Genomic DNA, 27,829 nt, shown 5'->3' with positions numbered 1-27,829 from the left:
GCAAGAGAAAGCTCTTTATTATAATCTCATTTAACACTTATTTCTAAGCATACTCATAAACTTGCTACACTGGTGTGTACAAACATGTTGCTAAATTGCAATACTGTATGTTATAAATTCAGCTGCAGAGATTTTAAGCATATTGCTCCTGTTGTGCTAGTACAATCAATTTCCTGTTGCTTTTATAATAAAAGCTGAAGCAATTCTTCTCACTTTCAATGGCTTGAAAGGTTTGTGTCCTGCGAATTGTTATTTCTCTGTACATAGACAAGCCATTTGCATCATAAGGCTTTCTATTAGTTTTCAAAACAAACTCCAAAACCTAAAAGACTGTGTTTTCTCTTTTTTTGCTTCAAGTCAGGAGCTATGAACGTAAAAAGTATAAATTATAAACTGCTTACCAATGGAGAGCCTGGAGAGATGCATTAGTAGGTTCATACAATACTGTGATGGGAAGGGGAGCTCTCCCTGTTGATAATGTGACATGTTATACAGTATGAGTGTAGAAGAACTGATTTTTTACTCCAAATGGAACCCCAAAGAAATGCAGTGAAGTTGATAGGATATGGTTCCCAATCAACAAGACAAGGTGTCTTAAACAGTAATTTGGACATTGAAGGGACAAATGGCTGCATATCACATTCCTCCATAAAAATCACCAAACCTACAGAAGGTGTGGTATCAGTAAACAATTGGAAGCATTCAGGAGACAGAAGGCAAATGTTATAGAAACATGATGAATAAGTATATGAAGAGTATATGACAGTTGCAGTATAACTACATGGTGGTATAGGTAGAAGTGAAAAATTAATTTAGGAATATTGGAAAAAAGGAGCATCCTTGTGAAATGATGTAAAAAGTACAATTTAAGGGTGCATAGGTCACGACTATTTTGAAGGGAGCCTATTTTTTAGCATCTGGCTGAGTTCAAATTATAATCTTCCTGTTCACCTGTAAAGATTATAGGTTAGGCTTGTGTCTTGCCTGTCATTAGATTTGAAGGAAGAAATGAGAAGTTGTCAGTTGGAAGGAAGCAAAAGGGTAGGAAGCAATAAAATATTGAAGGCACTTTAGCTGGAAAATAAGAGAGTTTACAGTGCAGGGAGGTGAGTCACAGATGATGCAGGAAGTGGTATGCAGACTGATAAATAAACAACTATAGGGTTCAATATCAAGCACTGCTAATGAAGGCAGAGGAACTGGAGTTAGGTTGAACATGAAGAATTTTTTATAAGAAGGGAGTGGAACAGCTGCAGCAAGAGCTTATTTTAAAATGTGAAGGGGAAACAGGAGATAAAGTGGAGAAGTGGATAAGTATAGAGAAGGGTCTTGGCAAAGGGGTACCAGAGGGAAGAGGGAGGAACAGTGGACAAAACAGAATACCATGCCACAGTGTTTCGCCAACAGATAATGAGGGAAACAAAGGGGACCAACAAAACATCAACCTGGAGGTCTGATAATTCAGGAATCACAACACAAAAGACAGAAACAACACTGTTCTCTCTAATGTGTATGTAGACAGTGTTTTGGAGATGAACTGTACAGTGCAAGCATCATGAAAAGCCAAGTGAGTGGTGAGTTATGTACATGACTAGTTTAAATATTACTCCCTTCCCTTTTCTCTCCGTGTCCACAGAAGTTAAATGAGAAGCCTCCAAAAATTACCCAGTTCTTAATTATTGACGGACATTTATTGAATATAAATAAAAACCAAGTCAAATACATTTCTTAATCCATATAAATGTTGCTTACATACTGGTGTTTTGGCATGTAAACTCTGATGTGGTTTCAATGCCAAAAACATTGAACAAAATTAAGATTATTGAAAAAAGCATTCTTGGGCATCCGCTGATAAAGCTTTTATATTCATATTCTCACACCTGTGAGACATCAAATATTTGTGATGGGATCTAACACTAGTGTTTGTAAAAATGTTTGATGAATGTTTTATTAGTTTATTTCGAATTCCTATCTATAGAGATACAGTTTATTTTAACTTTCTTTCTGCTCCTAGGCATAGCATATGCTTTGGAAAGATAAGCAATACTGTGAAGTTAATTACTCCCTGATTTCCTTATTTTAAATACTAATTGCTCCAATCAATGCATGTTTTTTATATTTCACTTTTCAAAATTATTTGTTTTTTTACAAACAGATCAACGATTATTAGGTCTCATGTTATGGTAGATTTGGGGTGCATTAGTACATATATAATATGACATGAACTATGTAATTGTTTATAATTTGCATTCAATTATTTATTTTGTAAGAAAAAAGTCAGTTTTGACAAATACAGTTTTACCCAGTTAGATCTAATGTCTCCTTACAAAAATAAGATGTTCTATAGCAATTGATTTGATTTAAAACTTTGGGAAATAAAGAAAAACAGTTAATAGTGTAATTTCTGCAGTATAAACATTTGGAAGGTTAAATTGAAAAACAACCTTAAATATTTTCAAGATTATGCAAGAATACAAATCTACACCAGTAATAAATTAAACTGTTTTTGCTTTTTGATTGATCTCACAAAGATCCAGAATTTGTATTGGTTCCAAATGTATGGTTTTAACACATCTAAATGTTATCTACATATATTTATCATTTGAAGTGAATTCTTCAACCATGGGATAGCTTCAAGGTTCTATGATATACAGTAGGTTTACACTATATGAGAAATTAATATATACTGTATATTGGAGGATCAAAGGCCCAGATATTGTGACACACAAAACTCCAAAGACACAAAAGGTTTTTCATCAACAAAACATGTCACCTCTAAAAATAAACTCTGGCAGTTCTCAAAGCACAAGCCCTTCTCCCCAATCTCTGTGTAATTCAGTTTTCTCCATCTCACTCTCTTCCTCTATACAACTGATCAGTTTCAAGTGAACAGTACACAAGCCTTTGAAGCTTTCTCTGTGATGGCCTCTATTGGCTATTTCATTGCACTTGTGCCTCTCCATAGGCAAACTGAGACATACGTATCAACCCACCCAGATCCAGCCAGCATGGTGAGCTTCAAGCTACTTTGAGGCAAGACAAAGATACTGTGTGTGAACAAAGTGTCTCTTCTCTCCTGTCTTCTGTTTATCTGGTAGTCAGTTGGGCAGGATGCTGCTGACCTGATTTCATCCTCCGGGTTTTTGGGCCAAGATGGTGTCTTTTTCACAGCTACATTGATTTTTATTTGACACAGCAAAGAGTTTGAATACATATGCAATCACAAATTTTCACTTTTTCATATTATCTGCTTACTCCTTTTGTTTTTTTTACTGTGTGATAAGTTGTCTATGCAACAAATATGAAGTACTACTTCAAGGTGTCATGATTGAAACAAAATGTGAAAACTGTGCAAGAGCTGAATATATTTGCCAGCATATGGATGTTTAGAAAGTAAACCAAGGCTTAGTGTAGATTCTTCTTTCATTATTTATGTCATTGGTCATTGTTTGCTTTTCTTTTTTTATTTCCACAACCAATCTAGACATAGATAATAAATGCATAATGATGAATGTTTTTAATAAAAAAGAAAAGACTGTAAGCTCACACCTGAAGAAGGCTCCACGGCCAAAACATTGTTTTTTCTTTCTTCTCTTTTCAGCATGGAATAGACCTATTACTTGTTCCTTTGAAGACTGTGTAAGTTTCCTATAAAACAGTTTTCAGTCTCTTACATGTGTAGTATCCTCTCACGAGGCACCAGTAATGTAGGGGTTCTGCATTTACTGGGACAATTCTTAATTGTAGAAGTTAGTCAAAAAATGATTCTTTTCATGGTATTAGAATCCAACCTTGCGGGATAACTCAAACAACGCACACACACGGGTACTAATACACAAGAATCCATTTATTACTACATAAAATGTGCATATAAACATAACAGATCTTATTGAGAGGGTTAGCAGAATAGAAAAGGTATATATTCAATCACGAAGAGTTACAAATACCAAGAGGGACATACGCTCAGTATATAATTCATTTAGACTGTTTCATAAATAAACTTGGTTACAGCTTCTACACTAGATACTCAAAAGCAAGTACATCACTCATAGGAATTACATTGATATCAACTCAGGTTGAGGTAACAATTGAATTCTTGAGTGGTAATGCAGAAAGTCAAATACTCATCCAATCTGTGGGGATTCAGATCTCCCATGGTAAAAGAAGCAGTGGCAGGCTCATTGCTGTGTCCAATCGGTACTCTCTGGCTCGGTGCCAGGCAGTGCTGCTGCGGATGGAGAGAAGTGGCTGCGATGCGCTGCTGATGCTCTCTGAAAACCGGCTAGTTAGTGTTGGCTGAAACTAGCAAAGTTTGTGCACAGGAGAACAATGACTGCGGGTCCCAGCAGGTCAGGAAGAAGACCGGTTCGTTCCTGGTGAAGTGCTAGTCCTGAATACTGATTCAGCTGTCCACAGTTCTGACCTGTTCACGAGGCTTGCTGCTGATGCTAACCTCGGGTGGATCCTTTGGTTACGCGCTGGCAACCTCCGTCCTCAGCTCTTAGAACAAAGGAAAGTCCTGCACTCGGACACACTGGCCGTTACGTGGTGGTCTGAGGTGGTCTGAGTCTGAGGATGTTCAAGAGGAGCCCTGAGGCTGAATGTCCAGCATGCGCGCTGCGAGAATGTCCTGTGCTTGGGAACTGTGTTCCCTTGGGAACTGTTCTGCGCTTCCCAACTGTTCTGCCCCGCAAACTGTTTTGTGTTGCCTGAAGGAAATGCAGGTCGTTCATTGGTTGAAAGTTTCATGGGCATCAGAGACCCACGTGGGGTTAACCTTCCCAGCCAGTTCCTGATTGGCTGATGATGAGTAACCATGCCCTCTGACCTTAGGGTTGTAAACCAACTTTGAATCAGACTCTCCCTTGGAATCTCAGACTTTAAGGCACCAGAGATTAATATTTATTAAGGTTGCTGGAAAATCTCAGGAATTGGGAGTTGTTCCTTATCAGGACACTCTATCAGCTAGAAAAACACCTTAATTGTGAACCAAATGGAATGGCCTCTCCGTATCAGGCACCACTGAGATGAAGGAGAGAGGGACTGGCAAGGGAGCAGAAACCTTAATTCCTGTACTTTAATAAGCCTTGCCGCTTCTATTTTCATAGAATCCTACGAAAATCTATTTGCCTCCAGTAGTTTTGTATTCAAGAAGCAGAAATATTTTTTCTTAAATTATAAGATTTTGCAAATGTGAAATGATGTACTGTAATTAGACTAATTGCCTAATAACTACCCAGATATTTAAAGAGACTCCTGTATTACTTTAAATAAACAATGTTAAAAATAACATCTGGAATCTTTTGAATTTCACACTGCTGAAAGAAAGAGACATTATTGAATTTTATGTTCCCAACAATTTCCTTATGCATCATAAGGCCCCTGTCCACTGTTCAGTCTGTGTACAAAGCTTAAATATATCTTGTGCTGCTTTTAAACAACTGATATGTAAAAAGGATTAGTCTTTTGGGGCATTAAAGAGCTTCATAATGTTATATTCTGTCTTGCATTCTAATGGTGGATCTTAAGATATTTTTTTTATTGCTGAACAGAATCTTGGGAATTTGCAGATGGAGTAGCACTTCCAGGCAAATTTTACCATATTAGAGAATTTTAAATCACTATGCTCTTAGATGCTGTGAGAAGTGAAATTCTAAGATACTGAAGAACCTTTTCTGGAAAGTTGTCAATTTATTATTTTGCACGAATGGCTCTAGGACATCTTAAAAGGTCATTGACATTTTTTTCTTTTTTTAATAAAGATTGCCCTGGGAATTCAAAACAAAACTTACTATTACTATGTATTTTACTATACTATGTATGTCTGCAAGCTGAAGACTTATAGGGAAGACATGTTAAGTCTTTTCTTTTCAGCTTGGAATTAACTTTTACCTACTCCAGTATATTCCATTGCAGCCACTTTACAGTATGTAACACAGCTCCGTACTTCTCACAAAGGCTAGGCTAGGTGTAACACCATGCTGTGTAATGTTTTGTAGAATAGACAGTTCTGCTGGGGGATGGGAACGAATTTTCAGTAGCATGCTCCGTTGTCATTGTTGCTCTTTAACATAAGGCAACAAGCAATCAAATGTTCTGTTTTTTCTTAACACTTGTTTTTCCATACTGTAATTTTAAAACTTGAACAAAGACATGCCACATGCATACAGCGCAATGTTGTACAGTTTTAAAGCTGCTACAGTAAAGCTGGTGGGAAATACATTTATTTGTCCTGCATCAAAGTTTAACTTGTTCAGAGCGCCCTACATTACAAAATCCGAGCTTTTCATTGTCTATTGTAACAGTATCGACAGCAATGTATTTAAAAGGAACAAGTCAAAATGTTTCCAAATGTTTCCTGGGAGGAAGAGCTGACAGAACAATGTTTGCAAAAATTTTATTAACAGGCAGTTTTGTGTTCTTCCTAAGATTGTTGAGCACAGTGGGGAACATTCAGGAATTTTTTTTCACAAATGCTTTGTTCTGTCTTTTTTTTAACATTGTCAGATTGTGAATCAATAAAAGCATTTAATTAAACACACATTTGCAATTTTAATCAAAATAAATAAAAATTGTATGAAAATGTCTTTTTGCCTTCTTGTCCCCTGGGGGTAATGGGGACTCTCCATTATACAGTAAATGTAAATATAAAGCCCCCAAATAAACACACAATAATAAATAATGTGTTCTACATTGATCTTTTTATTAAGTGATAGACAAAAAGCAGGACAATGACCTTCTCTGCAAGCTAGTCGAAGAAGTAAGTAGGCAACTCAAAGCTCAAAGCCCAGAAGCAACAACAACAATAATAAGTACAGTGTGTATTCTCCTGTAGCAGCACAAAATAGAACAATGTAGAGTACATAACGTGGTTACAGTATGTATCAGGAATATTTGCAAATGTTGTGATAACTGTACAGTATATGCTTTTGGGATCATATTTGTTTTTGAGCAGGTAATTGCTCACTTCTGCTGCCGCAGAGTGTTTTGGAATCTACACGCTCTCCTTGCATAGTTATCGACAATGAAAATGTCTCCTGCTCCCTGACATACAAAAGGGTGTGAACTGTGCTTAACACAAACTCATAGTATGCAAGGTGTAAAGTGTCTTTCTGCTTAATTAAATAAAGCTACAGTAGATTTTAAATTCTTCAAGCAATAATTTGCTGTTTGTCAAAATCAGCAACTTTGCAAGCAGTACACAACCTCTCAAATGGTACATTTTGTCTCTCATGTAAACTCAACAAAGGTTTATTTTTTATAATTCTGAAACCTGAACGATATGCCTCATTCATATTACCCCCTGTTACGAAGCATTTTCCAGGACCCTATGCAGACAGCAGAATCTGGAAGGGAGTGAATAGATAAGGGGAGGAGACGAGGAACTGGGCTGGTAGACGAACAGGGGGGGTGACGAAGGTGTGCAGGTGTTCGGGGGGGGCGTGGTCCAGGAAAACAGTCCAAGGGGAATCTGAAGGGAAATCCAGAGCAGGCAAAAGTCCAGATCCGGGTGTTAAAATCCAAATCCAAAATCCAAAGTTAAAAACCGGAGCGGGATCCGGCGAAGGGTTGAAGACAGACGTGACAAAGTTAAAAACCAGAGCGGGATCCGGCAAAGGGTCGGGGAGATAAACGGGGTAACGGGACCAGGTGCTCCAAGTCCCGGACTCGGCTGGTTCAGGAAACTGAAAGGAGGCCTATGCCCTCGTAGAGCCGTGGACGTAGGGCGACTAAGTGGTATGCGGGCCTCCGGGCGTCCGTGTTCCAATGCAGAGCCCGGAACAGAGTGAGAGTCTAGCTTTTGTAGGGAGGCTGGAACAGGGAGAAGGTGGACAAAATCAACTAAAATTTTAAAGAGCCGGAGCACCCTTAAAGGGGAGGGATTACAATCGTGACAATGTCCAAGTAGTGCAGTATGCCAAATACAATGAAAAAGTTATGTCCAAGTAACCTTATTATTTAATAGAGCAATGTAAAAATGCTGGGAACTTCATAATTAAAGAAAAAAGTCATGACCAGACAGTGCAGAAGAGGGATGCTGGCACACTTGCAAAAGCTTAGATATCCAAAAAAATCACAGAAAGATGTATGTTACAAAAGAACATATGAAGCTGAAGCGGATTTGGCAGAACATTAATTCCATCCATTTTCTAATCTCTTTATCCTTTACAGAGTAGCTGGAGTCTATCCCACCAAGAAACGGATGCAAGGCAGAATATACCCTGGACATAGTGTCAGTTCATCACAGGGCAGACAAAGACACAAACAAACACTTAAACCAGGGTCAGCATTCCCATAAGCCAATTAAACTACCAGTTTGTTTTGGACTGCAAGAGAAAATTAGATTACCTGGAGAAAACCTACATGAACCCAGGGGGAAAATGCAAACTCGACACATACAATACCTCAGGAATTGAACCTAGGGCCTCAGCATGGAAAGATAGCAAAGCTAATCACTGCACCACCATTAAAAATGGTTGGATATCTTAGTCATCTTTCTAGTTCAAAGATTTCCATGCATAATTTAATTTTGAAAGCCTCAGAGACATCTGGTGCTACTGTTGTATTTATGAAAAAACATACAAAAGGCATGCTAACCACTGTGCCATCTGATTCCTTAGTTAATATATTTAATTTTTATAAACAGTTAAGATTGTTATCAATTGTTGATTGTTAGCAAAATATTTAAAATTATATTTCACCCTATTTTTTTCTTTATTAATTTTGTATTTTACTTATTATCTATAAGATGTGAAAAAAGTGCAACAAATTATTAGTGCTAATGTATTATTGATTGCTAATCGTTTATGTTCACACCTGACATTCTTATTAAAATGTATTTAAAACATTGAACTAAGTGTGCCATAACATTCTGAAATACAATCGAGAATAGTTTTGTGGCATTTGTATGAATGACACTTTGCTCCTCCTCCCTCGCTCGGTGCCGCCCCCATCCCTACAGAGCGCAGTGGGCGGTGCACCATTTTCACAGCCTCTGATTGGGAAAAAAGACCTGCTAATCTGTCCTACACAACAGGAAGAGAAGTGAATGTGATTTTTTCTGTATGAAACGTGTTTCGTTTTATGAAATTCAAGTATTTTAAACATCTATTTAAAATGTAAAAATCTTACAGCATACACAAAGATTCTAAGTTGATCATGAGGAAGTAAAATCATCCGTTTTTTTTAGCTATCTAAACCAGTTTTTTACAGCTTTTAAAGGCATGCAATGTTTTAGGCAGTAACACGTCATTGTATCTTATTTTTTATTTCATTTTCAAAACTAAAAAAAATAGTTTGCCTATTGTGTTGATAAGCTGTTTTCCGATTACTGGCAATTGTAAAAAATAACCTTTCCACCTCCCTTGTTTAATTTAAAGAATTCCGTTAAGAAATCCTTCAACACAAAACCATCACGTATAATAATTTATCCAGCTGGTTCCCTGTTGAATGATGTTGACGGATTGGGTTCAATTCCAGGCGGTGTTCTATATAGTGCGTTTAAACTTTTTTTTTTAATTCCAAGTTAAATTGTTGGCTGATTACTGGCTGCTGACATTTGGATTAAGGCAAAATATAGATTTTCTCAATTTGGATCTTAACCTGAAAGAGACAGATCATGTTCGCAATAAGCTATATTGCAAATTTTTTGCATTCGGCTATATGAGAAACAAACCGAAAGTAATGCTCTGATCGCGCTTTGAACTGCCTGGGTGCAGCTCGCTACATTACAGTGCTCATTACCACTACAAGGACAATAGAAGTTTTTTTAAAAAAAGAAACTAATGTCAAAATGTTTCCAAAACATCCACTTGTGATACTTTAGCTGCCTACAGATGCAGCCATTCAAAGTGCGCGGTACAGACAATGCGGTACAGATACCGCAGGTATGATGACACGGGGTACCGCGGTGCGTGATTGGTTGACCGACAGGGGCACTCGTGGTCCGTTGGTCTGTCGTAGAAAGACTTACTGTAAACGTCTTTACTGTGCCCGTTGTAGATATTGAATTTTACCACTGAAGGGAAATCTTAGTAGCTGAGCATAAAAAGAATAGGAGCATACTGTAACGCGTGTGAAGGCCATAAACGATATTAATTTTGGAACGTAAACATACAGTATATAGCTGGTCTTGGTACTTTAAAGAAAAAAATACACACCGGTATTCCATTTCTCCCTAAACATTGTAAGCTTCGAAGTCTTTAACTAACGTGATACCGGAGTCAACAAGCATACTTTTAGAATTTGATTAAAAGGGAATATAATATGGAATCGCGTATCTAAAGAATTTAATAACGGTATGATTATATCCGTGTACTGCGGCAGGGCTGTGTAGGGCTGTTTCGCCTGCCTGATCATGCGAGCTGTCTTGTAGCCTACTGGTCTAGATGCGTGACTACCAACTGGCAGGTTGTGTGCTTGAATCCAGCTGGTGCTGGACTTTTCATTTTTATTTATTTATTTTTTAATCGCGTAACATAAACATATTACCGTATGCAAACTGTACTGTATACAGTATGTATATGTATATTAAATGTCTTAACTGTGCCTGTTTAATTGAATTAAAAAAAATTATTTAACACGAACATTAAGCTGTTTACATCTTCCGCCTGAGAACAGTCACCCGTTGCTACCCAACGCAGAATGGTGATTGGCTGACACTATCTGACACCCCTCTGATTGGAGAAAAAAGATGTGCTGGTCTGCTATACACACTGTGCCAGGAAGAGGATTTCTTTCTATTCAAAACGTGTATTTTAAAAGTTTAAGAAGTAAAAACCTTACAGCGTACACAGATTTCTAAACTGATCAGGATCGTTATCTTTGTCTTATGCATAATAATGTTCACCGCTCTGTCCAGCAAATTAATAATAAACTTTATTTTATATAGCGTTTTAAACGAATAAGTAATTAGATTGCTCATAAACCTAATCACTTGCTTTTTCTTTTTATTTAGGCTCAGATTTCAACTATAGATCGTATTATTAATAACCATAATAACAACCAACCATATAAACATAATGGTGGTGCTGGACCTTCCAGTTTTATTTATTTATTTTTTAATCGCGTAACATAAACATATTACCGTATGCAAACTGTACTGTATACAGTATGTATATGTATATTTAGTGGCTTAACTGTGCCCGTTTAAGTATTGAATATTCATATCTAATTTTACCACTGAAGGGAAATCTTAACATAAACATACGGTATATGGCTGGTCTCGGTACTTTAAAGAAAAAAATACACACCGGTATTCCATTTCTCCCTAAACATTGTAAGCTTCGAAGTCTTTAACTAACGTGATACCGGAGTCAACAAGCATACTTTTAGAATTTGATTAAAGTACATAATCAAATTCAAGAGTGTCAAGAGTAAGTGACTCATATCTCACCTTGATCAACCAATCAGGATTGGCAGGGCATTGGTAACCCACCTGGGTAACCCACCTTGTCTGCACTGGGACTTGGACTTTGTTCTAAGCGCGAGGCCGAGGATCCCGTACGTACTCAGAATTCTACCAACTTGAATGCTCCGCTTGATCAACGGCAGCCTACAGTTGGACCCTCGTCGACAACCTGAATAGCTTATTCAGAAGCAGCGCTGGACCGGGAATGAACCAGCTTCTTCCCGGGCAAAAGAGTGACTTGCGAGGACCCGCGGTCACACTCTGTGCATAGAGACTTTCTACTATTCAGCCGGACTGCTGGTAGATCCCCTCGGAGCAACGACTGCTCTGCGTGCCGCTGTTAGATTCCTCCGCCCGTCCTACTCCGAGTTGCACCTCGACTGGTTAGCCGGTAGCCAGAGGACGCCGGGACAACGCCCATTGGACAACCGCTGGAATGGAGGCTGCAACAGAGCCTGTCAGCTGGTTTGGTGTTCGTGCCGGGAACCCCCAAATCCATACACAGTGGATAAGTAAACCCCATGTTCTACATTGCGTCTCGAGAATTCAAGTGTACCTCAACACAAGTTGTTCTCAATTTAATTCATGAGTAATGTATTTACTTCCGAGTTTAGAGTAACAGTGGGTAATAACACTGATTAGCGATTTGGTAACCGAACGATATATATTGACATATATTCTCTGTTGTGTATCTCTTTGTGTTTGCATCTCTTCGAGTTTATTTGATTTCCTGAGTCAAAAATACTTTGGTTAAAGACGGCCTTTTCTGCTTAGGGGTGCATTTTTAGAACAGAGAGATAGGCTCCCATTTATTTTGTGGCCTCCGGGTTTTCAGAGATTTAACTGCAGGTTGTATTGCATTCTGTTTTATTTAGAAGGCAACTTATCACTTCTTTGGCCTCTATAGGCATGATTTAAGAGTCAAATACTTGGTAGCAGCTTGGGGTTTTCTGGGTGATTAAAACTTTAGGCCTCTGAAACAGAGTCTGTACATTCTGTAAACATAGAAATGTGTGTTGTTTGTGTATGTTGTTCAGAGTGTAGTGTTTGTATTGTCATTGTTAATCAATGAAGGCCGTGTCAGAGAAAGAAATCATGTGCCTCTAACTATAGCAACTGCTTGGGTATATTCTGGAGAAATCATTTAGAAGTTGGGCATTATAATTACTTATTTTACTTATTGAGTAATCCAGTCAGTCAAACCCTGCTTATTCTCTATTTTTGTAACAATATCTATGGTATATCATGTTTAAATTTTAGATTAAAAAGAGGTTTTCATCTCTGTTACCTAAGGATACATGCCTGTCTGCAAGAAAAAAAACAAAAACAAAAACAAAACACACAAAGCATAAGCCTTTAGTTTGAGTTCATTGTAGTTCTAAACTAATCCAGGAATGCTTGATGTGCCCTTTGTCTTAAAATAACATTTCAATACATCAAAAATATAAACAAAAATCTCAGCTACAATTAACTATATTTAACTCAGCTACAGCTAATCTCTATGCTGGTTACAAACAAAATGTCATAGTAAATACTGTACTGTATATTATTATGAGTGCTAACAATTCTAAATGATTATTTTTCCATATACATAGGTTAGAACTGTTTTAGATATATGGCGTGGTGGTGGTGCAGTGGTTATTATTGCAATTCTGGACCTGGTGTGCTATCTGAATAGAGTTTGTATGATTTCCCTGTGTTTGTGTGGGGAGAACATAGATACTGACATACTCTAAAGATATGAACTGGTAGGTTAATTGGCTCCTAGGAAAATTAGCCCTGGTGTGAGTGTATGTCTGTACCCTTCAATGGACTGATGTTCTATCCAGGGTGTATCTTGCTCTGTACCCATTGAGGAAGACAAGACCGAAAAAATTTCTCATACCAAGCATTGGTTTAGAGTAAGCAGAGGGTTTAAATAGTGAAGGAAAGGGTGTGGAATGAAGATTGAATAATTAGTGACAATTGGTGCTGGCTGTGCTCGTACCAGGATGGAAAGTAATGACTAACATCAGAGTTATTATAAGGGTATTTGAGTGCACTATACAGTGATAATGCTTATGTGTTTTATTGAATAAATCTCCCTGTCTTACACTGTCATATTTTTTCAACTGAGGACAGCCTGAGTATTGCCCTTGCATACATTTATATAATGGTGCTGAATGGACAGCAATATACTGTAGCATACTTCTTTTCTTGCATGTGAATTTTATTACAAATATAGGTCCATGTCTAATCTGATATTCCACCTTTACCCCATCATTGTAAATCACTTAAAATGGTTTATGTTGTGTTGATACCATAACTAGATATTTGTTATTGAATGTATCTCATTTTCAAGACAAAAAACGTTCTTTTTTTGTAGACATGTATTGTGTCTGTGATTATAAGAGGAATCCAAAGGCAGGTTATCTCTCTGTTTTCAATGTTTTACTTCAGGTATATCACTTGTTTTTTGTTCACTTTTATTTACACATACAAATTCTCCATTAATTAGCAGTACTAATTAAGGAGACTTGTTTGATATGAAAGAGTTATATCTGCCTTATTAAACAAAGAACAATCTTAGACTTCATTACACAAGAGTAATATTGGGGTAAGAGTAATATTACTGCAGTTCAACATAAAAACTACAGATTATGTGTAGTTTTATAACAGTCTGCTACATTACAAGCTCCATGGTGCATTAATGAGCCACTGTAGAGAGAGCGGCTCATTATCACATTATTAATTAAAAATAATGTAAACAGCCTGTGCAAGAAATTATCATTAAGACAATACAAAAGAATGAAAATTGTGGAAGAGAAGAGTACTATCAGCAGACACTGCAGCATTTCCTTGACACTTATGTTCATATTAAGTCCATAAAAATCTTACTCTCTATTTGGCCTAATGTCTTTTTTTTTGCTGATATTTAAAATTGCTTCAATCAGTGTCACAGCTAGGCTTTTATCTACCATTCAGACTCATTTGGAGCAGAGTGACAGGACCCTTATTAAAGTCCAATAATGTGACATAGCAAAATAAGCAGCATTAACAGAAGCTCTAGCCTTTTATCTAATCCCATTTTCCTCAGCAGGGATGAGCTACACATAATCAGCTTGTACTCAGTTCATTTAGGGGAACAAAGAATCAGAGTAATTCCTCATACAAATTAGATAGGATTTGATTCCTAAGGGAACTAAAGACAATAAAATGTCAGGAGGGTTAATGATTCTTCTGAATAACCTTAAGAACAGGAAATTTAATAAAAAGTGTTTCACTAAAGATTCAGACAGCTAAAATATTATTAAGACAATCAGACAACCTTACTATAGCTGCTAAAATGAATTAACAGGACTATAATTAGAGTGCTATTGTCATGCAAACAATATAATACAGTTTTTCGTTTGTGAAGTACATCTTAGAGAATGTATATATGAGCAGTCAGTACACTTTTTTGTGTATTTAAAATGCACAAATTCACAAGATATTCACAAAATATAGATTATGTTCCCCAGATAAACGTTATGTCCACCAGCATGCTGTTAATGCTGTTAAGATGTTTTCCCACATAGCCTAAACAGTTAAATATTTATCAGATAATAATAGTCTTAAGCAATATTACATATGTTTGTGGTTTATTATGACAAATTATACAAGGTTTCCTATAAATAAAAAGCTTTTCTGTGGATATCAATCTCCTGGCAGTGATAGAAAAAAAAAACCCATGAGCAATCACTTTGTTTTCTGTTTCATAAGAACATAAGAGCATAAGAAAGCTTGCAAATGAGAATAGGTCTGTTGTCCATTTTAGCCCACTTGGTAGTTAGAAAACTCTCAGCTAAGAAATGTTTGCTTGACTTCTGCCTTTTCTGCAAACACCATCATTTTAAATTTGGTGTTGTCTTCAGCATGTTACCACTGTGAGCATCACCAGGAATAAGCAATACAAAAATGAGAACATTTACCATATACTGTATAATATTGTTATAGACTGTATATTCTATTAATGGAGATTAGTGGAGATTCCTGTGGCGATTCGCTGCTGATGCTCTCTGAAAACCAGCTAGTTAGTGTTGGCTGAAACTAGCAAAGTTTGTGCACAGGAGAAAAGTGATTGCGGGTCCCAGCAGGTCAGGAAGAGGACCGGTTCGTTTCTGATGAAGTGCTAATCCTGAATCCTTAGCTTCAGATTGGGTTCACGAGGCTTGCTTCTGGCTAACCTCGGGTGGATCCTTTGGTAAAGCGCTGGCAACCTCCGTTCTCAACTCTTAGAACAAAGGAAAGTCCTGGCACTCGGACAGACTGGCCGTAACGTGGTGGTCCGGGCTGAGTCTGAGGATGTTCAGGAGGAGCCCTGAGGCTGAATGTCCAACAGGCGCGCTGCGAGAATGTCCTGCTCCTGGGAACTGTTCTTCAGGCGCTCTGTGTTGCCTGTTTTACCTGGAGGAAATGCAGGTCTTTCATTGGTTGAAAGTTTCATGGGCATCAGAGACCCACGTAGGGTTAACCTGCCCTACCAGGTCCTGATTGGCTGATGATGAGTAACCATGCCCTCTGACCTTAGAGTTTTAAACAAACTTTGAATCAGACTCTCCCTTGGAATCTCAGACTTTAAGGTGCCAGGGATTCCATTTGTTAAGGTTGCTGGAGAATCTCAGGAATTGGGAGTTGTTCCTTATCAGGACACTCTATCAGCTAGAAAAACACCTTAATTGTGAACCAAATGGAATGGCCTCTCTGTATCAGGCACCACTGAGATGAAGAAGAGAGGGACTGGCAAATGACCAGAAACCTTAATTCCTGTACTTTAATAAGCCTTGCCGCTACACTGTCTTACATTCTCATTGATGTAAAAATAAAAAAGTTGAGGTGGTTTAGTATTTTTGAACCCAAGGAGGAAGTACATAAAAAAAAACTAAAAAAGCAAGCAATTCAATTTAAGTCATCATTTAGTGCCAGTGGCAGGAATTAATACCAGGAGACACATTACTCCCTTGGAGAGAGCCACTGTTCTTCAGGGTTTTGTATATTTCACTGGCCAAAGTGTCACATTAGGCTGGTATCTGCCATTAGGAGTAGACATTTTTAGCTAAACTCTGCTTTCTATGTGCTTTTTGTGTGCTTGCCTTTTCTAGCGGCCATTCCATCCTCTACAAATTTCAAACTCTAAAATCATGTCACTGTTTTTGATTAGATGGTCCTTGTACCAGTTTGGCAAAATTAGACATGTTGTCAGGCAACAAATCACATTATGCCATGTGAACAAAACACTAGCATTTCATTGTCACATTAGGAAATTAAATTGGAAACAGAAATATTTATTTTTTTCTTGTACTCAGTATTGGAAATAATTACAAAAAACAGTGGAAGAACAGTGGAAAAAATCACAAGATTGTCTTTGCTTGAATTCCACATCAAAAATATAGAATCAGCTTATTCACTGGAACGTGCAGTAACTGTGGAGTGTTTAAGAAGACATCACTAGCCAGCAAATCTTCACTACAACTTTGTCGATGTCCCATTTACTGTGATGTGATGCAATAATCATGCAGTGTGCTTCAGGCTGGAATGTCTCAACAGGCTGTTCCCAACTGCTTGAGGTATCAGGAAAGCATTATTAGGGCATTTCTGAGAAAGATATACAATATCATCATTAATGACAAAGCACATTCAAGATGCCCATATGTAAAGATAATGGACACAAGATTATTATATCCGATACATAGTCACCCTTTAGAAGACAGCTCCAACATCTAGAACACTGCCTAGAAAACAAAGAATCCACATGCATTAATGAGGTACATAAACATAGCATTCGTGACTTACTGTAAGTTGTGACATGCATTTGTATTCCTAGTGCGAAGTTATGGATAATAATTATAAAAGTATAGATAGTGAATACAGTTGTTTCTTGGAAGGATTACATACTAAATAAACAGAAATCCAAGTCTGCACCATGTGAAAAATTGCAACCCAACTCCATGTTTGTACAGGAGCTGTATGCATGAATATGAGAGAATTAAGCCAAAGTGCTGTCTTTAATAACAGAAGTAGACAAGTCAGAAAAACCAAAGTCTCCAGAAAGGATGTGAAGTGCCACAGGGTATGTTCTGTGTTTGCACAAGACAGATGATCCATAGAGATTCTTATATTCACTTAGCTGTAAGTATGGATCTTGATGTGACTTTAAAACAGTAAGACATATGCTAGCACAAAGCGGTCTAATTAATGTGTTTTATTTCAGGCTTTTTTATTTGATTATCTCTCCAGAGTGAGGATTGTTGGACACTTACAGTTTCCGTCCCTCTGGCATTTCCAAATCTTTCAAGGGAAATACATAGTACAAACTTCTAACTTTGATAATAAGAGACAGCAGTTATATTATATAATACCAGTTAAATAATAAGTTAAAATGTTTCAATCACTACAAATTATTCGGTCCAAAGGAGTGGAAATTTAGCACCAAGTGACTTCCAAATCCTTTCTTACAGAATGGTGTTTACTAGAATACTTCCACAAAAAACAGCACAGTGTTCCTTTCACAATATACTTTATAAGTGCTACAGGAGAGTTTTATCCTCTGCTTCAAAAGAATGAAATGGTATGACATTTTTGAATGAAAAACAATGATGTACCTAATACAAGACTACAATAGTTTCTGAAGTACATGTACTGTACTTATTGTTTGTGCAAGTGATTGCATTAAAAAAATGACACCTGACAGAAATCAGGAAATTCACATAAAACTGCAGATGAAACACTACTGTTACAATTACAAAGGCAGTGCTTTCTTAAAACATCCTCATGAAGTGAAAGAAAAGAGACACAACATTTCGTCTGTGGAGCCTTCTTAAGGTGTCACAGCCGAAACGTTGTCTCTTTTCTTTTAGTATGGAATGAACATTTACCTCTTCTTTTGCAGCCTACGCATGCTGATGCAGCTACCTACTTGAACATCCTCATGAAGTACTGAGTGTAAATATTTTCACTTACAAAAAACTTTTGTGGCAGAGGCATTGAATTGTCTATCAACTACACAACATGTTGTGATATTTAGAAATATAAAAATGTCAATATAGTGTCCATAATATTTGCTATTTTAGTTTTTCAAAGAAATGTTTATTTGTTAAAAGAAAACTCACAGCATTAGCTGGGTTTGAACACTCAACCTCGCGGTTATACAGTAAGTCAGTCACTTAAGCCATCACACCACAGACACAGTCACGCAAAAAGCAGTGAAACAGCCGTACACATATCAATAGAAAGTCTTATACTACAGGTTGTGTTACAGTATATAATATAATTATATTGTTATTAATTTCTTTAGATACGTGATTCCATATTATATTCCATATTAATCAAATTCTAAAAGTATGCTTTTGTTTACTCCAATAACGAGCGTATACGCAGAAAAGGTTAAAACTATCAGTTTTCACAAAGTATATAAACTTAATATGGTCAGTAGAAGCACGTAAAAATGTTTCCAAAATAACCACATGTAAGACTTTGATGCTTAAAATTTTAAGGGAGAAAGTAGAATACTAGTGTGTATGAATACTGGTACAAGCCATATACAGTTTACATAATATGTTTATGTTCTTAAATTAATATCGTTTATGAGCATGTGAAAGGCATGGTGAATCGGAGATTCAAAACTTACTTTGCATGATTGGAAACGAATACGTGATCGGATCAACGAAATGCTGTGGTGTTACTTTTTGCCAATGAAAAAATAAAGTATTTTCATTTACGAAGACGGTTACAAAGAAAGTAGACCAGGGTAATACTTTGAGTTTACAGCTTGTCCAAGGTCGTTCATTATTAATACTATTAGTAATATCTTCGGTAATGACTTTGACGCATAAAATATTTCTGCATAATTAAAATATTTGTGATAAAGGTGGTAGGTTGTGTATTTTTGTCCAACTGAGCAATCTTGCTTTTATAAATTATACCAACTTTTTACTGTTAAATAACTATCATGCTGTAATACACAGTTTAAAGTTAAAAGTCTAAAGAGTATGTGCATTTTACATATGCATGCGTATAATGCGGTATGATGCGATAAGACGCGGTTATGACATGTTTTGATTTGACACTCACACCGCATTGTACCGCAGCATACCTCGCTCGTTTTGAATGGCTGCATGTGTATTTAGGTTGAGTGAGTTCTGCTATTGATAGCGCACACCTTCACTTGATATGCCTTAGGTCTTCTCTTCCTTTGAAACAATCCTTCAGTAAACAGCCTATTTACATTAAAAGGGAGGTGCAGTCCCAAATTTCTCAACCAGTTAAATCTCTTTAAAAAAATAAGTTAATTGACAAACTTTTACAAATTCTGAATTAAACACGAAACCGTGGACTTTGTGAAAGTACTGTACTGTATAGTCGCCATGTTGTTAACGGTTCACGAGAATTGTGATGTGAGAATTCTGACTTCCTGCTTACTATTCACTGTAATGACTAATTAAACGCGATGTACTGTATGAACGAATAAGTACAGATTGTGCAGCACTCATTTCACTGCAGAAATGTTCTAACATGATATGTATGCAAACTTTACAAGTAAGTAGTATTTGTTGGCAAAATCGTGTCAATGTCGAGAGCATTGTTATTTCTATTGGATTATTCACAAGTCTGCTTGTTTACAATGTAATAGGGTAGGTGCACATCACAGGAAGTTTTGTTGCCTTGTTCTGCATCACAGACAATGATAAGGCTCTGTGCATTGGAAATTATGTCTACTTTCTGATGTAGGTTTCTGATGAGGTTTTAAATGTTACTGTGTACATTTTGCTTTCATTATGGTTTGTAATGCACTCATCAATGCCAATTCTTTCTAACCCAAAACTATATAAAAAAATCTCCTTTAATTATCTACTCCTTATTAGGCCTAAATCTTTACCTTCCTGTAATAATATATAAGCATAGGGGATTTATTTCATTTCTGAATTCTAAAAGAGAAGGTAGCCTTTGGTTTTTCATCCAAAAAGTTTGGTTGGTTCTTTTGCGGTGATGTTGAATATATTTCCACTTTTATTAATTAACTATTAAAAGGTTATATTTTTAATGTTCCAAATTTAGAGTATTTTGTTTATACTGTACATAAGTTAGAAATGTACTTATTGCCCTGTTTGCTAGAAAATGTATGTGCAAGATGTACGTTCTTTTTCTATCCAAATTAGCTCTAATTTAATTATTTTAATGTGTCCATTGGATTTTAGACTTTTTATATTTCATTTCCAAGCTTATTTAACCCATTATTATTTTACTTTTGTTATTGTTTTTTATACCATTTATTTCCTGTTATTGTTTTTAAGAATCTACACAGAAATTAAAAGAAGCCACCACAGTTTGCTCACTAAGTACTGTATCTGGGTAGATTCTGAAACACAATCTTTTTTTGTTTAAGATCATGGGAAACTTGAGCAGTGGTGCACACACAGGAACCAGCTGAGCGGGAAGCATGCACACAGGGAGACGAGGTCCAAGCTTATCACTGGCAGAAGAGTCGAGCAAACTGAGCAAACAGATGGTGTAGTGCTGCAGCTAGCCAGGGACTCAGTGAAGCAAAAGAACTGTTCACACAGGCAGAGATGTCAGTGCAGCAGGCAAGGAACATAGTTCAGGTCCATGGTCAAGCAGGCCGGAGTTCATAGCAAAAGGAAAATCTAGAAGACAATGTAGTGAAAGCAAACAGCGTCTGAAGCCAAGAAAACAGAGAATAAACAAGCCAAAGAGAGTCTAGGAACAATGTCGAAAACACAGGTGAGTTCAGGAATCAGAGCAAGGCAACACTAAAGAAATAGGAATAAGGCAAAGCTAGGAAAAAAGGAACCAAAACTCAAGAGGGTCCATGATGGAACTTGATAACAGAACCCTGAGCAGACTCAAAGCTGTCTTTAAATACACTGCAACAATTAATGCGACCATGGATGAAAACTGCTCGCAGGTGATGCAGATTTCCTGTTGGCACACATTTCAATGGTGATCAGCATGGAAAGACAGATGTGTGGCAGGCCACCATAACAAAAGCTAACTTGCTCTGCATCTTTACAGCAGGAAGAAGCCTGACATAATTAAATTGGATTTTAATCTTCTCTTTTGAATTCCTAATGAGAATCTGTAGATTTTTTGTGGCAAGCAAAGTATGCTTTTAAAAGTTAGAATTTCTGTCCTGCACAAATCCTCTTTCTAAAGAATGCTCTAGGACAGTGGTTCTCAAACTTTTTGGACCAAGTACCACCCCTAATCCAACCAAAGCATCCAAGTACCACCTACAAGTCATCATCTCATAGGAACCCCAGAAATTCTCAATGACCAACATGAGCGCGCGTGCACACACACTCACACATACATACAGTGCCTTGCGAAAGTATTCGGCCCCCTTGAACTTTTCAACCTTTTGCCACATTTCAGGCTTCAAACATAAAGATATAATTTTTTTATTTTATGTGAAGAATCACCAACAAGTGGGACACAATTGTGAAGTGGAACGAAATCTATTGGATTTTTGAAACTTTTTTAACTAATAAAAAAATGAAAAGTGGGGCGTGCAAAATTATTCGGCCCCTTTACTTTCAGTGCAGCAAACTCACTCCAGAAGTTCAGCGAGGATCTCTGAATGATCCAATGTTGTCCTAAATGACTGATGGTGATAAATAGAATCCACCTGTGTGTAATCAAGTCTCTGTATAAATGCACCTGCTCTGTGATAGTCTCAAGGTTCTGTTGAAAGCGCAGAGAGCATCATGAAGACCAAGGAACACACCAGGCAGGTCCGTAATACTGTTGTGGAGAAGTTTAAAGCCGGATTTGGATACAAAAAGATTTCCCAAGCTTCAAACATCCCAAGGAGCACTGTGCAAGCGATCATCTTGAAATGGAAGGAGTATCAGACCACTGCAAATCTACCAAGACCTGGCCGTCCCTCTAAACTTTCAGCTCAGACAAGGAGAAGACTGATCAGAGATGCAGCCAAGAGGCCCATGATCACTCTGGATGAACTGCAGAGAACTACAGCTGAGGTGGGAGAGTCTGTCCATAGGACAACAATCAGTCTTACACTGCACAAATCTGGCCTTTATGGAAGAGTGGCAAGAAGAAAGCCATTTCTCAAAGATATCCATAAAAAGTCTCGTCTAAAGTTTGCCACAAGCCACCTGGGAGACACCCCAAACATGTGGAAGAAGGTGCTCTGGTCAGATGAAACCAAAATCGAACTTTTTGGCCACAATGCAAAACGATATGTTTGGCGTAAAAGCAACACAGCTCATCACCCTCAACACACCATCCCCACTGTCAAACATGGTGGTGGCAGCATCATGGTTTGGGCCTGCTTTTCTTCAGCAGGGACAGGGAAGATGGTTAAAATTGAGGGGAAGATTGATGCAGCCAAATACAGGACCATTCTGGATGAAAACCTGTTGGAGTCTGCAAAAGACCTGAAACTGGGACGGAGATTTATCTTCCAACAAGACAATGATCCCAAACATACAGCAAAATCTACAAAGGAATGGTTCACAAATAAACGTATCCAGGTGTTTGAATGGCCAAGTCAAAGTCCAGACCTGAATCCAATCGAGAATCTGTGGAAAGAGCTGAAAACTGCTGTTCACAAACGCTCTCCATCCAACCTCACTGAGCTCGAGCTGTTTTGCAAGGAAGAATGGGCAAGAATTTCAGTCTCTCGATGTGCAAAACTGATAGAGACATACCCCAAGCGACTTGCAGCTGTAATCGCAGCAAAAGGTGGCTCTACAAAGTATTAACGCAAGGGGGCCGAATAATTTTGCACACCCCACTTTTCATTTTTTTATTAGTTAAAAAAGTTTCAAAAATCCAATAGATTTCGTTCCACTTCACAATTGTGTCCCACTTGTTGGTGATTCTTCACATAAAATAAAAAATTTATATCTTTATGTTTGAAGCCTGAAATGTGGCAAAAGGTTGAAAAGTTCAAGGGGGCCGAATACTTTCGCAAGGCACTGTATAATAAATATTATAATAATAAACTTTAGTTGATATAGCGCCTTTAAAGGTGGCTTCTCAAAGTGTTTTACAGAACAAAAACATTAACAACAACTAATGAAAAAGCACCATTTCAGTGAGAGGGGTGAGCCTGTTTAGTTGAGCAAAGCAGATGTGAATTAATTTTTCGAGCCTTGATACAATTCACAACAGAGTCTAACAGATATTAAATTGTCAGGCATTTTCTTGACGGCAAAGGTCTCGCGGTGGATGTTGTAATGCGTACATTAATTTCTGGAGCGATCTAATTCGTGCAACTACACCGTTATGTCGGCTTGTCATTGCTCTAGCACCGTCTGTACAAACTCCAATGCATTTTATCCAGTCGAGGCCATTCTCTTCGATAAATTCATTCAGAAGCTGAAATATGTGCTCTCCTGTAGTTCCTGTTGGTAGCGGTTTACAGAACAGAAAGTCTTCATGGGACATGCCCTCAAACTCGTATCTAACGTAAACGAGCAAATTGGCCAAATCGACTACAGACTCATCTAATTGCAGTGAAAAACATCTGCTCATCTTAACGCGCTCTATCATTGTACTTTTGACATAATCCTTCATTTCAATAATTCTATGAATGACTGTGTCTTTCAGGGGGAGGGGGGCAGCAGGTCGAGCTGTTTAGCAGCTTTTTCTCCACACATAATATGTGTCAGCTCTTTTGCCAACGGTAAATAAGGTTCTTCAAAAATAGTGTAGCTTACCTGCTTTAGCAATCCACAAGCTTGCATTTTTCCGCGTTTCCGTTTTTATTTCCGTATTTATTTAAAGTTTTTATTTCATGCGCATGGGAGCGAAACACAGAGGCGCTCGGTGTATTTTTCTCAAATTAGAACAGTTCTTAAATATTTATCTGTTATCACTCTTTTGTGTGCTCACAAGATTACCTGCGTTCGTAGCACGGATTTCTATGCATTCCTGTGTTTACAACATTGGCATTGTTCCAAAATCACGCACATTCTCCTTTCTCCCTATTTGCTGGAGATACAGTAGCTTTTTTTAAATACAATTGGTCACTTGCATCCGTAGCACGCATTCCTATAGAGTGGTATAGAATTACAGAGTATCTCTTGTGTCCACTGAAGTATTAGGGTGCACTGTATTGTAGTACGTAGGCTGCGTATTCGACACGTATTAAAATACAAAATATGAAAACCCGTCCCGATTTTTCAGCGCACACAACACAGTTCCAGGGTCATTTGGCGTACCACCTGGCGGCACTCCACAGTTTGAGAACCACTGCTCTAGGATATCTGTGATAAAATTCAGTTTTTTGCAATACTTCCAAAACCTGTACCCTAATTATTGTAATTTTACATAACAGCCAAAAAATAAAGCCTCCTCACCAGGGTAAAGAGCTTTGGAACAGCTAGGCAAAACGTAAAGACTTTTGAAAGGCTAATAGAGAATGGAAGGCAGCATACAGCAAAACTTAATTAACTCAGCATTGTAAAGTCAAACATGAGTAACGTGCACACAAGCCTGTTGAAGTTTCTATATAAAGAGCTTAATAGTGTAATAATAGCTTAATAGCAGATTAATGTAATATATTTTCTGATTTTATTACAGCTTCTATTGAGTCAAACAAAACTTGTGTGGCTGAGCTGATGAGATTACTTATATTTTCTGCAACCATCAGGAAGTATTGGCCCTCTTGGCAACTATCCTCTCATTATTATACTGTTGACTTAGCCTTGTTTCCATTTGTTCTTATTATGTAGATAGCACACACAAGCATGTTACAAATATAGGAATACACCTGCAGAACATCCAATATCACTGAAACAAAGAATTAAGAAAGGAAAAATCAGTAAAGGCCATTGTGAGTAAAGGTCAAGGTTTCATTCTCAGCAGAAATAACTATATAAATTAACTATTTATATTTATTATAATAAATATAATAAATAATAGAATAGGTTCATCTGAAGAATACAGTAATTTTGTAAAGCACTGCATGAGTTGCCATTAGAATCCTATATATTTATTATAACTGCTAATGGGACACGTGCAGCTCTACCTTCTTCTGCCAGGCTTTGATCTTAGGTGCTCACATTATCACAATTTATGTTCAAAAAAGTCTCTCCAAAGGCATTAAATCAAAGATTTCTTATTAGGCTAAGGTCTTGTCTCTTGTTTCCTTCCTCTTTTCAACTTTGCAATAACTGCAATAACAACCAACCTGCCACTAGAGGTCACCAAAGACCCCTTAAGTTCTATAAATAGACTCACTGGGTGTCAAGTAGTTTTTAAATAGGGTATACAAAGGGTGTACATGGTATTAGCATGGGTTGGATTTTTAATGCTTTTTTTGTTAAACCTGGAATAAAGTTTCCTGCATGTATAATTTGATATCCATCATAAGTATTAATGTGTGCAGATCCATTTGACAGCCCTACCTAAATATTGGTTACATCAATATAACTGTAATATAATAGAGGGAAATAATAATAATAATAATAATAATAATAATAATAATAATAATAATAATATAGCTAGATAGTTAGAGATCAATATGGAAAATACCTGTATACAGAAAAAGGAAAAAAGGATTTGCTGTATAGATAGATAATACTTTATTAATCCCGTAGGGAAATTGATTAAATTGATGATCATTCCAACAATCATTTTATACTCTGTTTTGAGTTTGACGTTAACTTTTTTCTATTCCAAATTTCTCAACCTATTGTTAAACTAGAATCCAATGCACTGAAGAATAATGTTTTGTAAAATTCTCTGGAGATCCTGTTAGATTTATCAGGTTTGTCAATTTCTTTTTCAACCAACACAGAAGGTGATATTTGCTGTTATTTTTTTCTATTTAATAATCAAGTGTTTACTTAATACTTGTAGTTGCATTGAACAAAAGTAAAAATGGCATTTGTAGCGGTGAGGCTTATTAATAAGGGAGAATTAAGTGTTTCTGAGCTTTCCCAAATTAGGCCTTATTTCTCTGTTCATCTCTGTGGTGCAGCCACAGAGAAACCATGCAGGCTGATTTAGGGTTCCTTTGATAAAAGACAGCTCCCAAAGGGGGATGCACTTAGCTAAGCCTGGCTATCATGATCAATGGTCATCCATTGGCGCCTATCTGTCTAGGGAGTGCCAGTTGGACATCTGGACTGCATTACTAAGTGTCAGGACTAAGTGACTCATATCTCACCTTGATCAACCAATCAGGGACTGGTAGGGCCGAGTAACCCACGTGGGACTCTGATGCCCATGGAACTTTCAGCCAATCAACGAGCTGAAGTTCCTCCAGGTAAAAACAGGCAACACAGAGAGCCTGAGAGATTCAACGAGATTTAGCAAGATTCTGGAGAGGATTCTGTGGACTGTTCTAAAAGGAATTCAAAGGAGAATTCCAGGGCAGGACGGCCCAGGAGCAGAAGGCTCCCAAGGGCAGGACATTCTCGCAGCGCGCCTCCTGACCATCCTGAGACTCAGCCCGGACAACCACGGAACGGCTATGAAACACTACACACTGATAGTGAATTCTCTGTTTTTACCACACTGTATGTTCATATTTATTGCTTCTGATTGAAGCTTATTTAACTCAAAACATTATCTGGCAAATATTATTTATTAGTACAAAATAAAAAGGAAGCTGATTGAGCAACACAACTCGGATACCCTAACTTTAGTAACAGTTTTAATAACCTCTTCAGAATAGTCAAGCACTACAAAAATAGTCTTAATATAGTTGGGCTAATGTATGAAGGTGAGAGCAAAAATCTTTTGCCACTACTTAAAATACCCTGTAGACATGAATAAATCCCAAACACACAGATTATGCACTCTTTATACCAAATTATGAGAATCAAAATAAGATACAACGTTGTATCTGATTCTGTTTTTTATGTATTTTTCAAATAGTAAACTGGATTTAAAGTACAAAACATTGTTAGAGTTTTAGTCCGATAGGTTAGTAAGTGAGCAGGTGAAGATTATGGAAGTAAAAAATAAGGCCAGTTTTATAGTTTTCCTGCTTCTGACCAGATTATAAAAAGGTTTGCCATTTCATTTCTTACAGGATTTATTTATTTTGTATTCACAAAATACATTTTCTGTAAAAAATAAAGAAGACGATACTTTGGTAATGTTAGCAATTTTCAGCATCAATTGCCTGAAATTAGCAATAGGACATTTAAATTATTATTTTTGTACCGAACAGCAAAGACACGACCGTTACCTAATGTAAACCCCTTGAACAGCTGACTAAGAGTCAATATCTGTGGCAAAACCATAGTGAGCAGCAATTGAAATACCTATTGTTTCCAAACCTGTGTTAATTTTATACATGCAGCCCATTGATAAGATGTCAAAACATGCTTTTTTAACTTAAAGATGCAATACCTCTGATAAACGTATATTTCCCTAATGAATTGGGGTCCATTCATTTTTTGC

Source organism: Lepisosteus platostomus, chromosome 8 (assembly GCF_059453375.1).
Source record: "Lepisosteus platostomus isolate fLepPlt1 chromosome 8, fLepPlt1.hap1, whole genome shotgun sequence".
Taxonomy (NCBI): Eukaryota; Metazoa; Chordata; class Actinopteri; order Semionotiformes; family Lepisosteidae; genus Lepisosteus; species Lepisosteus platostomus.
Note: the sequence above shows the minus strand (reverse complement) of the source record.